Source organism: Emys orbicularis, chromosome 12 (assembly GCF_028017835.1).
Source record: "Emys orbicularis isolate rEmyOrb1 chromosome 12, rEmyOrb1.hap1, whole genome shotgun sequence".
In the NCBI taxonomy this organism is placed as follows: domain Eukaryota; kingdom Metazoa; phylum Chordata; order Testudines; family Emydidae; genus Emys; species Emys orbicularis.
Window position 1 is genome coordinate 2,713,399 of NC_088694.1, and position 15,590 is coordinate 2,728,988.

Below are 15,590 nucleotides of genomic sequence, written 5' to 3' on the forward strand. Positions count from 1 at the left end.
CCCATCCTGGGGTCCCCCCAGCACCCTCCCAGGAGCCAGAGCCCATCCTGGGGTCCCCCCAGCACCCTCCCAGGGGGAACCAGAGCCCATCCTGGGGTCCCCCCAGCACCCTCCCAGGAGCCAGAGCCCATCCTGGGGTCCCCCCAGCACCCTCCCAGGGGGAACCAGAGCCCATCCTGGGGTCCCCCCAGCACCCTCCCAGGGGGAACCAGAGCCCATCCTGGGGTCCCCCCAGCACCCTCCCAGGAGCCAGAGCCCATCCTGGGGTCCCCCCAGCACCCTCCCAGGAGCTAGAGCCCATCCTGGGGTCCCCCCAGCACCCTCCCAGGAGCCAGAGCCCATCCTGGGGTCCCCCCAGCACCCTCCCAGGGGGAACCAGAGCCCATCCTGGGGTCCCCCCAGCACCCTCCCAGGAGCCAGAGCCCATCCTGGGGTCCCCCCAGCACCCTCCCAGGAGCCAGAGCCCATCCTGGGGTCCCCCCAGCACCCTCCCAGGGGGAACCAGAGCCCATCCTGGGGTCCCCCCAGCACCCTCCCAGGAGCCAGAGCCCATCCTGGGGTCCCCCCAGCACCCTCCCAGGGGCCAGAGCCCATCCTGGGGTCCCCCCAGCACCCTCCCAGGGGGAACCAGAGCCCATCCTGGGGTCCCCCCAGCACCCTCCCAGGGGCCAGAGCCCATCCTGGGGTCCCCCCAGCACCCTCCCAGGAGCTAGAGCCCATCTCAGGGACCAATCGGGGTCCCCCCCAACGCCCCCCTGGGGGAGCCAGAGACTATCCTGGGGTCCCCCAGCCCCGCCCCCTCCGTGCCTGTCCTCGCCCCGGGCGCCCCCTCCCGGCTGGTTCCTCCCCAGGGCTTCTGCGCCTGGTAGCAGCCGGAGCGGCGGGTCTCCATGGGAACGGGACGGAGGCGGAGGCAGCGTACGGAAGCCGGCTGGGGGGGCGTGGCTCTCTAGTCCCGCCCCCCGGCGCTGTGCTCTGCGGGCCGGCCTGGCCGAGCGGACGTGGGGCGGGGCCACGGCTCTGCAGCGCCCCCTGGCGATCCCTAGTCGGCAGAGCGCTCCCGTCTCGCCCAGCTGGTCACTGCTGCAGCGTGCGCCCCGCAGGGGGCGGTTTGACTGAGCCCACACGGAGCCCCGTGTTACGCACGTGGAGCTGCGCTGGACAGGGCCGGCTCCAGGGTTTGGGCCACCCCAAGCAGCCAAAAAAAAAAGCCGCGATCGGGATCTGCGGCGGCAATTCGGCGGGAGGTCCTTCGCTCCGAGCGGGAGTGAGGCACCGTCCGTCGAATTGCCGCCGAATAGCTGGACGTGCCGCCCCCTCTCCGGAGCGGCCGCCCCAAGCACCTGCTTGCCAGGCTGGTGCCTGGAGCCGACCCTGGCGCTGGGCTCTCTGTCCTGGTGTGGACATGGCCTAGGACAGGTTACAGGGTGACCAGATGTCCCGATTTTAGAGGGACAGTCCCGATTTTGGGGTCTTTTTCTTATATAGGTGCCTATTACCCCCCACCCCCTGTCCTGATTTTTCACACTTGCTGTCTGGTCACCCTGCTTGAGGAACCTCCAGCTTGCAGAGTCAAGCACCAAAGTTAGGAAAAGACCCAATGAAGCAGCAATTGCAGGGAACCTTCTGCCCAGCCCCCTGCAGCCCTGGGCTGGGTGCAGCATCTTCAGAGGCTATGCCCCCTCCAGGGAAAGGTTAATTGAAATGGGCTTTAGAAAACCACGGGCCATGTATCAGAGGGGGAGCCGTGTTCGTCTGGTTCTGTAAAAAGCGACAAAGAGTCTGTGGCACCTTATAGACTAACAGACGTATTGGAGCATGAGCTTTCGTGGGTGAATACCCACTTCGTCAGACGCATGGAGCTGTGTGATTTGTGGGCGTTGGACACAGGCTGTGTCCAATGCCCCCCAAATCCATAGACAGTGTGTCTGTGTTTCCATAAAAACAACAAGGAGTCCGGTGGCACCTTAAAGACGAACAGATTTATTTGGGCATAAGCTTTCGTGGATAAAAAAACCTCACTTCTTCAGATGCATCGTTTTTTACCCACGAAAGCTTATGCTCAAATAAATCTGTTAGTCTTTAAAATGCCACCGGACTCGTTGTTTTTGTGGATACAGACTAACACGGCTACCCCCTGATTCTTGACACCATATGTTACCAGATTTATTGGATCGTGTGAATAACTTTAGTTACAAAGCCATTCATTTCTACACAGTTGGATTTATGAGTAATTTTTAAAAAATGTTAGAGCATCGTTAGAATCCCAAACCTTTCCTGAGTGTCTGGTTTGTGTACGAGTGGAGGATTCATAGATTTTGAAGGCCAGAAAGGATTACGATTATCTAGTCTGCCCTCTTAAATAAGACAGGCCAGGGAACTTCGCCCAATACTTCATTACCTGGGAGATTTCTACACACAAACTTGCACCAGTTTAGTTAAATCAGTACATATCCCGGTGTGGACACCTTTACATCAGATTAAAACAGGTTATAATGGATTAGCTTGCCCCATAAAGACTTGTCTATGTGATAAATGGCACTGAAATAACAAAAGGGGTTGTAATTCACACCTGAGTTATTTCAGTTCAAATCTACATTTTACCAATATTGAAATAGGACTGGTGCTCTTACTCCAAAATGAGTGTGTCCACACACAGCCTTCCACTGAAATTATTAATGGTGTGAATTGTAACCCATTTACTTCATTCGGTGCCAGGTCAGATCGCGTGTAGGCAAGCCCCAAATTGACAAATTGTTAAGATTTAAAACGATTGAAGAGCATCTACGCACAAGTGGCACCAGTTTAACTAAATCAGTTTAAAGTCACACCTGTCATTAAGCTGGTGCTACTTTGTTCATAAGCCTAACAAAACCTCTCTCAGATATAAATATGGGCTCTGTACTGCAGTCCTTATTCAGGCCCAACACTTAGGCCATGGCTACACTTGCAAATGTAGAGCGCTTTGGGTTAAACCCGCCTTCGGAGAGCGCACCAGGGAAAGCGCTCCAGTCTGTCCACACTGACAGCTGACAGCGCACTGGCGTGGCTACATTTGCGGCACTTGAAGCGGCATTTGGAGTGGTGCATTATGGGCAGCTATCCCATAGAGCACCTCTTCCCATTCTGGTGCTGTGGCTTGTGGGAAGGGGGCGTGGGGTGTGGGGCATTCTGGATCCTGTCCCAACGCCCCGTGATGCATCGCTTTGCATCCCAGCAAACCCTGTGCTTCCGTCCACATTTGGCGCCATCTTTCAACGGTTTCTGTGCCGAGCGCACTTTGTCTTCCCTTTCGGTCTCCGGGAATGGAGCCCGAACTGCATACCATCAGTGTGTGGTTTGCCTGAGGGAAGACCTCAGCATATGGCAATTCAGCAGGGCCAAGAAACAGGACAGTCCCAGCAGTGGCCCAATCAGCACATTGGTAATGACCTGTCCTGTGCCTTGGGCTGGAGAGGCTGCTCCCTTTGTCTTGCAAGAGGTCATTCATAGCATTGGCTCCATCTAATCACTGCAGGGTTAGGCTGTGATCTCTTCACACCTGTCTTCACACAGGATATCCTTTCCCTTTCCCCTTCCCATCCATGAGCACGTGAGCCTACCGGGCAGGAGATTAATCACATTTAGCTATATAGCATTTTCTACCTTTAAAGGGCCTTACAACCCTTAGCTAAGGGCTTGCCTACAGGGGTAGTTATATTGGCATAATACCCATATAGTTAAATCACCGTAATTTCTGGTGTGGACACTTACTCTGGAATAAAAGTGGTTTTCTCCAGTTTAAACTAAACCACTTCCAAAGTGACATAAACTAAACCAGGAAAAGGCCCTCTTTCCAGAACAAGAGTGTCCACACAAGGAGTTATACGAGTACAACTACAACTGGTCACTTTACACCAGGGAGGTGCTGCTTCGTTATACAAGGCGCTGGTGAGACCTCATTTGGAATACTGTGTGCAGTTCTGGTCTCCTATGTTTAAAAAGGATGAACTCAAACTGGAACGGGTACAGAGAAGGGCCACTAGGATGATCCGAGGAATGGAAAACCTTTCCTATGAAAGAAGACTCAAGGAGCTCGGTTTGTTTAGCCTAACCAAAAGAAGGCTGAGGGGGGATATGATTGCTATCTTTAAATATATCAAAGGGATTAATACCAAGGAGGGAGAGGAATTATTTCAGCTCAGTAGTAATGTGGACACGAGAACGAATGGATATAAACTGGCCGTGGGGAAGTTTAGGCTTGAAATTAGAAGAAGGTTTCTAACCGTCAGAGGGGTGAAATTTTGGAACAGCCTTCCGAGGGAAACGGTGGGGGCGAAAGACCTTTCTGGCTTCAAGATTAGGCTTGATAAGTTTATGGAGGGAATGGTTTGAAGGGATAACGTGATTACAGTCAATTAGGCATTAACGTGCAATCGCGGGTAAAATGAGGGTCCGGCTGTAGAATCTTGCCTGTATGCTCGGGGTACTGCTGATCGCCATATTTGGGGTCGGGAAGGAATTTTCCTCCAGGGTAGATTGGCAGAGGCCCTGGAGGTTTTTCGCCTTCCTCCGCAGCATAGGGCAGGGGTCGCAGGCTGGAAGATTCTGTTGTGGGTGGGTCAGCTTTTGTGGCCTGCATCATGCGGGAGGTCAGACTAGATGACCATATTGGTCCCTTCTGACCTTAAAGTCTATGAGTCTATGAGTCTATGAGTATAATTTCCTCTGTGGACAAGCCCTTAGTGATGATCTTCCACAGCCCTCTTGGTAGGTATGCAAATATTAGCCCCGGTTCTGTTACAGCACAGGGTGAGAATTACTTTCTGTTTAAATTTTATAGATGGGAAGCTGCGGCCCAGGCCCAGAGGCAAAGTGACTTGCCCAAGCCCAGAGAGGAGTCTGTGTCAGAGCTAGGATTAGTCCCCAAGAAGTCTTAGCTCCCAGGTCTGTGCCCTCTCTGCTGTGAGTAGCTCACCCTAGGGTGACCAGATGTCCTGATTTTATAGGGACAGTCCCGATATTTGGGGCTTTTTCCTATATAGGTTCCTATTCCCCCCCGTCCCAATTTTCACATTTGCTATCTGGTCACCCTAGCTCACCCATGTCTGCTGCTGAAGCAGTGGGAGATTAAAGCCAAGCAGGCTAAGATAGTTATGCCCAGAGTTAGCACATGGATCTCAGGCTCAGCTCAGGGGAGTTTCAGAGTTCACGTCCATGTGCTCGCTTGTTGTCCTTTGCAGCGCCCTGCTGGCTGGTGGGGTCAATCCTGCTCACCAGCTCCGTGACCAGTGTCTGTAGGGGGACAGCCCACGACCGGCTCACCTCCAGCACACCCTCGGGGTTGGCGTTCTCTTTGCTGTCGTACTCCTTCACCACCTTGTTGGTGGTCAGGGAGAGGCCAAAGACTCGCAGCCCACAATACTTTGCAAGGAGCATCTCGGGAGCAGTGCTCATTCCGGATTACCAAGGCAAGCGGTGCTTCTGCGGCGTGATAGGGACTGAGCTTTGTGGGGCTTTCCTGGAGCATCCGGCCAGAGGGTCCTTTCACCAGCAGGGTCAGTCTGCCCAGCAAGGGAATGCAGCCAGTGTGCCTAGAGCCCTGTTCAGTGGTTTAAGCATTGGTCTGCTAAACCTAGAGTTGTGAGTTCAGCCCTTGAGGGGGCCAGTTAGGGATCTGGGGCAAAAATCCATCTGGGGATTGGTCCTGCTTTGAGCAGCTGGTGGGACTAGATGACCTCCTGAGGTCCCTTCCAGCCCTGATATTCTATGAATTGGGGGCAAAGGGAACTGTGCCTGAGGACACCTGGGCAAACCCTGGCTCCTGCAAACAGTGTGGTGGGGTGTTTAATAATGTCTGTTGAGAACAGGCAGGGCCTGGGTTTTAGGGGCTCACCCAAGAGAGGCTCACAACTCCATTTCTCTAACGCAGATGAAGGAAGAACCGGGTGAGCCCAGCTGGGATTTTAACCTGCCCATGCAATCTATGTATATTACACACCTCAGGCAGGGGCAGCTGAACCATCCTCTGAAGCCCAGGCTGTGGTCGACGGTCGGATTGGTTTGCTCCGGCCATTCTATCTGTGCACACAGAGCACGGCCGCGAGAGCTGCACAGGAGCTGGAGGGAATCTGGTCTGTCCTTGGGCCGGACGCAGCTGGATTTTAGTGGGAGCTGCTGCCGCTGCTCAAAGGACCAGGCTGAGCGCAGAGGTGTCACAGCAGCGCAAGGGCCTCACTGCGCATTCCCTTGCCTTGCACCACTGACAAGCAGACACTACCTAGCACTGCAGGGGCTGGCACCTCAGCGTTACAGAGGGAACCAGAATTTGGCTCATGTCAGGCCCCATGGGGGTTCCTTACCAACAGCATCTGCTCCCAGCATGTGCCGCACCCTGGCCTCAGCGACAGATTCGAAGTTGGGGCCCCCCACCAGGCAGTACACGCCTTCCTTGACAAACGACGAGTAGCCGAGGCTCTCCGAGATCTCCCGAGCCAGGGCTCAGAACTCCTTGCCACAGGGACTAGAGAGGGCCGGGAAATGGGGCCCGAACCTGAGGAAGGCAGGGAGGCCAAACGAGAATAGTTTGCTTTTGCTTTCCTGATGGACTCAGTGGGATTTGCAGCTGAGCTAAGGAACAGAAACGAAAGAGAGTCAGAAAGCCCTGTACCTGTTGGACTATACTACGGATACTGCACTCTTCTATAGCATCGCATCCATAGATCCCTGGTGCTCTACAAAGGAGGTCAGTATCATCACCCCATTTTACAGATGGGGAAACCGAGGTAGAGAGAGGGGAAGTGACTTGCCCAAGGTCACCCAGCAGGCCAGTGGCGGAGCCAGGAATAAAACCCAGATCTCCTGAGGCCCAATCCAGTGCTCTATCCATCAGGAATAGTCACCGGGACAGACCTAAGGAGAAGAACCTGGCCTGGATTTTGCTGCCCAACTGGGATGGACTCTGGGTGATGTCCTTGGACAGGAAGGATCTGAATTCCACACATCCCACCTCAGCTCCTTGAATGGCTTGGTCTCCGAATTGCTCTTGCGTGCCAATTGGCAGGTAGAGCAGACCGCTGGATGGGAGCAGTGAGCGTTCTACAGGTAACCACCATGCCATGCCAAGTAACATGCCTTTGATGAGGCGTGAGCTAGGGCATGATCGCCAGCCAGGGAGGGGAGGCTGGGACTGGCAGAGCCACTGGCATTACCTCTCATCACTGGGCCCCAGCAGCGGGTTCTGTCCGGAGAAGCCTGGCAGGTTGATGTGGTCTCGGATAATCGTGAGAGCTCCAGTGCTGTAACTCTCTGCCAGGGCCCCAGCTGCATTGGCGACAATAAGAATCTCCATGCCCAGGAGCCTAAATACTCGGCTTGGGAAAGTGACCTGAGGGAAGGAAAGAAAGCAACTGGGGATTAGCCCCACTTGTGCCATCAGGGCCCTTCGCAGGGATATTCCCACCTCAGGCTACAACCCACGGCCTCTTCTGCTTGACTGCAGAGCCTCGACCCGACCTGCTAGGTCCCAACCTCCTAACCGAGCTCCGTGCCGAACGCCCCACAGAGTCACCGCACGATGCCAGGCAGCCCGCGCCCTGCAGGCCAAAGTCAGCCCAGAGGAGCCAAGTGCAACTCCCAGCAACTTCACCCGCTTCCACCAGGGCTGTGTTTGCCACTAGGAGTCTTTATACTGCCCAGGGCCACGGCACTGTCTGTGCCTGGTATCCCGGGTGAGGCTGGCGCTGGCTCTTGTCCACGGGCAGGACATGTGAGAGGGGCTAGAGACACTGTGGCTGAGAGAAGTCAGGTGTGCTGAGAAGTCTGCCTGTGGCCAGGGTCCCGGAGGAAAACCTGCCTAACAGCTGGCAAAGGGAGATGAGCATCCTGCGCTGATCTGCTTCCCCTCTCCAACTTGTCCATCAACCCAACGCCCCGGACCCCCCTCCTCTCCCACCCTGAGCTGTTCTCTGCACTCACCCCCTCTGATCAAATACTTACCTGCGAGACACAGCGACCTGCCCGGTTCCATCCAGCTCCTTTGCCTGGAGCCAGCCGGGCATCTCCTCGCGCTTCCTACAATTCTCGAGGTCTCAAGCAGCCAGGCTTGACCCATGCCCACCCTCTCCCATGCAGGCGTGGTACAGATACTGCCCCCCGTGCAGAGATCCTCCCCTCACAGGAGCAGCCGGCAGGAGGATGGTGCATCAAGTGCTGCACTCAAGGCAGATTTGCCCAGGGCAGGCTCTGCAAAGCCCAGTCCCCCCCCGGCCAATGCCCAGGGCCCCCTGGGACACTGTTAGTGCCCGTTTACAGCAGGGCGGGGATCTTCAGGTGACTTGCGCCTCACCCCCCCAGCCCAGCCCCGCCCCGGGACAGGAGAGATCATTAACCCTCTCTTGGCCTTTGTCTAGCAGGTGGGAGGAGCTTTCACAGTCTCAGGCCCAGATGCCCTGGGCCCAGCTGGTGATGAGTTGAGCTCCAGGTTCTGCTTTATCAAAGCAGGGCAGCTGCCCCCCCCCCAGCCCCCAGATCACAGAATATCAGGCTTGGAAGGGACCTCAGGAGGTCATCTAGTCCAACCCTCTGCTCAAAGCAGGACCAATTCCCAGACAGATTTTTGCCCCAGATCCTTAAATGGCCCCCTCAAGGACTGAACTCACAACCCTGGGTTTAGAAGGTCCATGCTCAAACCACTGAGCTATCCCTGCCCCTTAGCAAGAGCTTGTTTCTTCTCAGAAGTTGATGAATGACTTTTTGGGGCATGACACGGCCTGGGATCCGGGAAGCCTCCGAGTCTGAGACAGCCCTGGGTGCTGCGGGGTGGGGGTGGGGGGGTCCTCCCCCATCCGTTCAGCGCTGCCTTTGTTCCTTGGCTTTTTTACACATTAAAAAAAACCCTTTGTAGAATGGGGTGGGGGAGGGGATTGCAGCGATGAGCTGAATGGCTCCTTTGTTCCCTGGCCTGTCACTTACTGTCAGGTTAGTCGGGAAGAAGAGAGGGGGCGAGCCCTTAAGCAGCTGTTTGGGTGCGCTGACATTTCCTTCTTCACGTTAATAGGGACTTTATTATAGTGCGGTGGGAGGGGGAGTGCCAGGGGCTGGGGCTGGGAAAGGGATTTTCACCCCACTCCTTTGCCTGCCGGGATTGGATTTGGTTCTTTTTTCTCTCCTCTCATTTGCAATGTGGCTGCCGATTCTTTGGCCCCTTTGTGGTGAGTCTCTCTCCCGGGGTGGGAAATGGCAGAATGCTACAGTCTTCCTATGCAGGTGTTTATGCCCCACTCAGCAGGATGGTAACCGAGTCTGGTCCTTCCCCTGACTTCCAAGTGAAGATGATGATGATCAGGATCAGTCATCAGGTGAAGGGGAAGAGGGGCACTTCCCCCTTCCTGAGCTCATCAGCGTGGGGCATCTGTTGCTGTAACGACCTGCAAATTGACATAAAGATGCAGACTGGATGCAACCAGAATCCTTGCTAACAGTGACATGTTTCCAAGGTCAGACTCTGATTGACTGTAGCAATCCCCAACAAGCAGGGCTGCAAGGAACCCAGGGATATGGAAAGGACACGAGGGTGGGCCCAGACCGCATGCTGTGATCAACGATCAGTGAGAGTGCAGCCCGCAGGCGTCCGCAAAGCTCTCATCTTGCTGTGACCCTGCAGCTCTGGACTGTGCTGCAGCGTGAGAGAGGACACGCCAACTGGGCCTTCCTCACTCCCGGAGTTAGAACGAGCCGGATTCTGATCTCCTGGCATTGCAGAGATGCTGCAGGTTAGTCAGTGTCACTCGGAGCAGAATCCAGCCCAGGGTTTTACATCTAAACAGATAAGAAAACAGAAAGGAGCAGCCCAAGTTCTCATTGTGGAGAAGAATGGGCCCAAGGAGTATCTGGGCAGAAGGGTGCCCAGCTTTCAACACTGGAGCCACACTGGTTCGAAGACGATGGTTTGAACCTGCCCTTGTTCACAATGGTGCAGAGTGAACGGTGCAGTTCTGCCCTCGCTGACACCCAGGCAAAAATGCCGTCTGTCCAAATGACATCGGACTAGCTACTGTGCCGGGGTGTCTCACTTCTCACCTTGCTGCCACCTGTGTCTGCCAGCCCCTGCACCTTTCGCTAAAGCAGCAGCGTGCAGGTAACCCGTGCCAAGGGGCTGCTAGCAGCTCATCACGTAGAATAGCCTGAAATGCTTCTCCACAAGCCGACTCTCCGTGCATACCCAGGCAGCTCTCCAAAGCAGCGAGCACCCCGACACAGCCTCTTCCCCAGCACGATACGAGGAGACCCTCATTCCTCTGCACTCGCTCACTCAATGGCACCAGCTTTATCCTTGTCCGGTTTTCGTTCCGGGCAGCAGGCACTTTCCCATTGTCCTGCACCCTCGGCTTGGCAGGGTCTCCTTGGGTCGGCGGGGAGACAGAGGGAGGGCTAAAAGCAGGAGGATTTTGTTCTCTTTGTAAGAACCCCTCTCTCTCCTCTGGCTCTGGCTGCTCCAGGCCTGCTCCCAGGCAGCTGGTTGGTGCTGGCCTTATTTTCACCCATCTTCTCATTGCTCTCACCTGGCCTTCCAGCCAGCTGCTTCGCTGGGTCAGAAGTCAGCAGAGAGGCCAAGGATCCGAATGAGACGTGGAGGCCCAAGCGCCCTCCTGGCCCTTGAGAAGGTCTCTCCAGCTCAGGGCTGAAGCACGTTAATGAGGTGGCCTGGTGAGGGGAAGGCCAGGCTCAGCTGGTGCCGATGATGTTCCTGGTCTGTGGAGAAACGGCTCTCCAATCTTTCCCAAGCACTGCCACCATCAGACACGCTCTCTCTAGCTGCCTGCTGCATCCTCAGATGCCGTCTGTCTTATGCCACCTTGTTCGGCTGGTGACCTGGCCGTTCCGGGGCTAGAGGTTGATCTTACCATGACAGCAGTTTGACAGTCGTCCTGGAGCCGGTGCCTTGGGGTAGAGGGTTTCTTGGCCTTGGCTGATACACGGTTTCCATCGACTGCCCCTTGTTCTCGAGTTCTAGCCGGGCTGAATCGGAGAACCCCACTGATCTTCTCGGGACCAGTCACCGGTGTGGCTGCCTCTGTTATGGCCTCTCGCTGTCTCCTCTGTAACCAAGGCAGTCCTGGGGGAGACCCTCACCCCTGCTCCAGGCCCTTTATGCTGGGTAAGAAGGTGTTGAGAAGGGGCCCTAAAAGCCTCATATCTTGCTGGGGGAAGATGCCCCCGGAGCAGGCTGGGGGTGCACTGGGGTACGTCAGGAGCAGGGTTGCAGGCAGCCTGTAGTGAGGCGGGCCAGGTCAGCCAAGTGAGGCTGCTGTAACTTGGAGAGGCCCCCAGGGCTAACTTCCACTAGGGCAGCCCAGCATCGGGAGGGTGCAAAGGTGGCTTAAAGCCCCATTCCGCCCTGCTCCCGCTCCCTCCCTCTGCCCTGCCTGTGATTTCTGTGCTGCGGCTCTCGCTCCTGGTGCTTTCACTCTCTCTTCACACAGGAGTCTGCCCAGCCCTACTCCTGCTGCATCCTCCTTTGGAGTGGGGCCCCGAGCGGAACACATGGTCCCAGGGGCAGGCGTGCCCAGGAGCAATCATTTCAGGGGACGGGAAACTGCTTCTTTTAACCGGGTCCTGATGAGACGTAATAGGATCAATCTGGGTGGCCAGTCTTGGTCTCAGTGGTGCGGCAGAGATGTTCTTTGGGCTCCACCTTGTCCAGAGACTGCAGGGAAAATTTTTGGTGACCATCCTCACTCCTAAGGATGGCGGCAGGCCCTGTGTGAGGATCCTCGCTTCTTGGATCCTGGATGTGTCGGACTCTCCCCGCAGTGCTAGCCAAAGCACGGAGTTACCTTTGGGGTCTCTGGTGTCACTGCGGAGGGAGGGCCGTGCACTCCAAAGTCAGATGGCGAACAACGCGCCAGCTTCACTTATCCGCCACCCACCCAGCTCTGGTCAAATTTACCACCATCAGTTCCCTTCCTGCGGACGCCTGCAAAGCGCTGGCCTGGCCTTGCAGGATAAATGTATCCAGCCAGGGAATAGGCACCCTGCATAGCTGGGAGGAGAGAGCCTTGCTGCGTCAGGTCTGAGTTGAGGCGGGAGAGCTTGGTCAGAAAAACCTTGAAAAGAAGATTTGCGTTTTCCACAGGTGAGGGGGTGTCAGTGTCCCTGGCACAGCCCTGGGACCCATTAATAAACCCCCCAAGCCAGGAACTGAAGAAGACTATCGAGGGGGCTGAATTCATTAGCAGAGAAGCTGGGTCTCTCCCATCCTGAGATCTAGGTGTGTGTTCTCACTCACTCTCCCTCCAGATTGGGAGAATTTCTCTGTCCCAAGAGTCCCTCTGTCTCTGGGGATTTTGAGCCTCTCTCTCTCTCTCTCTCTCACACTCACACTCTCTCTCTCTCTCTCTCTGTATGAGGCCAGCTGTTCTGTTCTGAGGTGATGTCTTCTACCTCCCACTATATCATCCTATGCCCTATGTGGACTAAACTCAAAGGAGATCATCTTTCCCTCAGGGCTCACTGCTGGGCCCTTTGCAGACCTGAACGCGCTGGAGTCGTTTTTCATCCTGGGTTTTTCCTCTGAAAAGCAAATTAGGGGGAAACCGCAACGGAGGCCCACACCCAGGGTTGAATTTGGCTCACGTCACTTTCACAGCCCTCTCCGCTCATTGCTCTGTCCCCTGTAATGTGCTATTTCCCCAGGCTTTGCGGCAGAGCGTGGACAGTCCAACACAACTCACTGGCTGCGTCTGCACAAGTGTTGTCCGGGAGATCGGGCGCCATCCTGCCGGTGTGAGCACAGACAGGGTGCTGGCGCTCTCACATCATCCTGCCTAACCCTGCTCAGAGCAGGGCAAGACGACACCCAGGGGAAAAGTGAAAGGGTCCAGAGGGGCCTCTCAGGGTGCCAGCTACCCCTCCTCAATACAGCCAGTGATCATCAGTCCACCCAGCACCCCTGCAACTTCTGTTCCAAGCCTTTACAAGCTTCAGCAAATGACCCCTCGCCAGCCCTGCCCAGGTGGTGCAGAGGGAAATGCCGCTGCTCCATTGTACAGATGGCAGACAGAGGGTCAGACCCTCCAAAGTGGCCTCTACTACAGGCTGCTAAGGCCAGATTCTCCAGTCCGCAAAAGGACCCGCAAGCAGCCGGAGACTCTCCTGGTGCAGAGCGGCTCTCTGAAGCTGCACCAGCCATTCCCCCGCCTCTGGGATAAGGGGAGGGAGAGGTGCCCTGGGGGTGCCCTGTGGGGCAGAGCCTGGGCGTGATGGGAATGGAAGCGGGCATGGCAGAGAGCTTTGTTACCCCATATTCTCCACAGGCATAATGCGCCGGGGAAGTTAGAGCCACAGAAGGTCAACGAGCTGCCCCTGGGTCCTGCCATGTCACCTCGTCACTGCTGTGGCAGGATCAGACGGGTGAAGAATCTGCACCCAGGGTCTGTCTGGCCAACTGCTGAGCCCCCACAACGGTCAGTGTAGGAAAGAGGAGCAGCAGGAGCTTGGCCCCTCTGCAAAACAGCTCATGGGGGCTGCAGATGGGCCTCCAAAATCCAGGGCTGCCAGACCTGGGGGCCGCTTTGGGAAAGGCAGCCCCGGTGCCTGGCCCCAGACTAGCACCACAGCCCAGGGAAGAAAGCAGGCATTTGCGGTTTTTAGGCCTGTGACTGCTCACACCTCTCTCTGGGCCAACCCCCCAAGTCCTTGCTCCAGCCCCAGGCAGGTAAAACTCCATGAGCTAGGAGTGAGGGTGGAGTGGGACGGCCGGGTCTGATGCTGGGAGCGTAGCACGGCTTCATCTCGGAGCTGCTGGCACAAGCTGCAGGGCAGTGACCTCGCTGCAGCCCCCTCGCCCCGCTCACAGCCCTGGTCCCCCCCTTTCTCTCGAGGTGTAAAACGAGGACAAGCCAGCAGAGGGCACCAGGCAACCAGCTCGGCTCCTGGTGACGGGTGTGAAATGGGAGAAGTCAGCAGAGGGCTCCAGTTCCCCACCTCGGGCCCTAGCAAGATGCATTAGGGCAGCAAAGCCGTGTGTCAAACCAGCCCCTCCTGACTCAACGTGTGCACTGCCTTTCCTCATTCCCCGGGGCCCGGGGGAGTTCACACAGCGATGGGAGAGGGAGGCCGGGGCTCCTCTCCCCGGCTGTATTCCCGCGACAGCGCAGCTTCTCTGCCGGTTCGAAGGGCTCGCCTGGAGATGGCACAAGCCAAGCCCCACTGCCCCCAAACACCGAGGAAGTTTGGACCCAGGGCTGAACCTTGCAGCGGGCCGCAGCCTCAAAGCCAAGCCCCAGGTCCAGACAGCTCTCCCTTCCGCTGTCCGGATTCCCACCCACGCTAGCAATGACGCTGCAGTAGATCCTTTGCGCTTACAGGGCGCTTGTCGGCTGAAGCTCTCCAAGCACTTTGCAAGGGATCCCAGAAAGATCCCAGCCAGCCCTAGCCGATGGGGCTCTACAGCTATATTCGCTTTCCTCTCGTGACCCCACAGGACAGGGAGGAGATGAGACACTGCCAGGAACAGCAGCTGGAACTAGGATCCTGGACCGGGAAGAGAGTGACTGGTCTGGCCCAGCTGGAGCTGGGATCCCAGGAAGGAGCCCAGGAGCCAATGACCTGGAGATGGAATGCCCTTCCAGGAGAAGATTGTCACTCCGGAGTGGGGATCTCAGGGTCTGTGGGGGCGGACGGGAGAAACCCAGCCTCCAGGGGACTCCCAGCGCAGCAGGGAATCTGCAGTTCTCCACGCAGCCCGCAAATGGCCCATGAAATGAACCAACACTGCTCTTCCCCACTGCCCCAGTCTGCCCTGCTTTCTCCCAACTCACTGCCCCCTCCCCTGTCCCCAGCCCGCCCCCTCTCACTCCAGTCACACCCCTTCCCCAGCAGTGGTGGGAGCATGGAGCAGGACCAAGCCCAGGGGGAAGGCAGGAGAACCCAGCAGAAGTGGATGCAGGGGGCAGTGAAGGGAAGCTTGGGGTTGGGTGCTGGAGGTGGGGATAGCAGTTGGAGATGGGGGGCTGAAGGACAGGGTGAGGGGGGCGCAGGAGGGGGTGCAGCGGCTGGAGGAGCCTGTTCCCAGGGCGGGATGGGATGCAGAGAGGGGTCAGGACAGAGTGTCTCAATCAAGGCAAGCAAATGTGGGATGGGGGAGGCACAGACACCCAAGAGCTGTCCAAGGACACGGTGTCTGGAGATGCATGAGTGCCCCAGGCCATGCCTCCCCTCCTTGGTGGAGTTGGGGGCATGTTGGGGAGCAGGGTAAGGCAGCCAGGATCCCAGGAGACCGCAGAATGATCCCTCCAGGGCTGGGGGGAGCTGGCACTCCCGTCTGAGCCATGCCAGCACTTCCCTGCCTCGGAATCAAGGCCCTGATGGTAGCAATGCAACTGGTGTGAGCAGGACCTGGTGTGGCACTGCATGCCCAAGTCTGCAGGCAGGTGGAAACACACGGCTGGACTTACACTGGGGACAGACTCAGACTGTTAGGGGCAGGAGAGTGAGCTGCTCCCAAGACGGTAACTGGGAAGCTTAACGACAGCACTGGCTGTTTCCTGGCTGACCGTATTAGCAGAAGGAGCCATTTCAGGAAGGCACCATGCGCACGCACACACTGC

General features: G+C 56.8%; 1 pseudogene; it reads right to left on the reverse strand.

Annotated features, from left to right (window-relative positions):
• Positions 1–5,181: 5,181 nt before the first annotated feature.
• Positions 5,182–12,756, reverse strand: LOC135886912 (purine nucleoside phosphorylase-like; annotated as a pseudogene).
• Positions 12,757–15,590: the final 2,834 nt, after the last annotated feature.